Raw genomic sequence first — 201 nt, 5'->3', positions numbered from 1 at the left:
TCCTAATTAAATTTTTTTTCGCCCAATGAAATTGTCAAATCCAAATAAAATTTTTGACGGTGATTTAAAATATAATTTTTTACAACATCATATCATGAGTTCACCAAAAAAAATTTAAACATTTTTCTCGTTATTAATTAATTAGGGTTAAGTACGATTTTGATCCCGAAGATATAGGTCAAAAATCTTATTTGTTTCCAA

This window comes from Arachis ipaensis, chromosome B04, assembly GCF_000816755.2.
Source record: "Arachis ipaensis cultivar K30076 chromosome B04, Araip1.1, whole genome shotgun sequence".
NCBI classification, from domain to species: Eukaryota; Viridiplantae; Streptophyta; class Magnoliopsida; order Fabales; family Fabaceae; genus Arachis; species Arachis ipaensis.
This window is presented reverse-complemented; position numbering follows the sequence as displayed.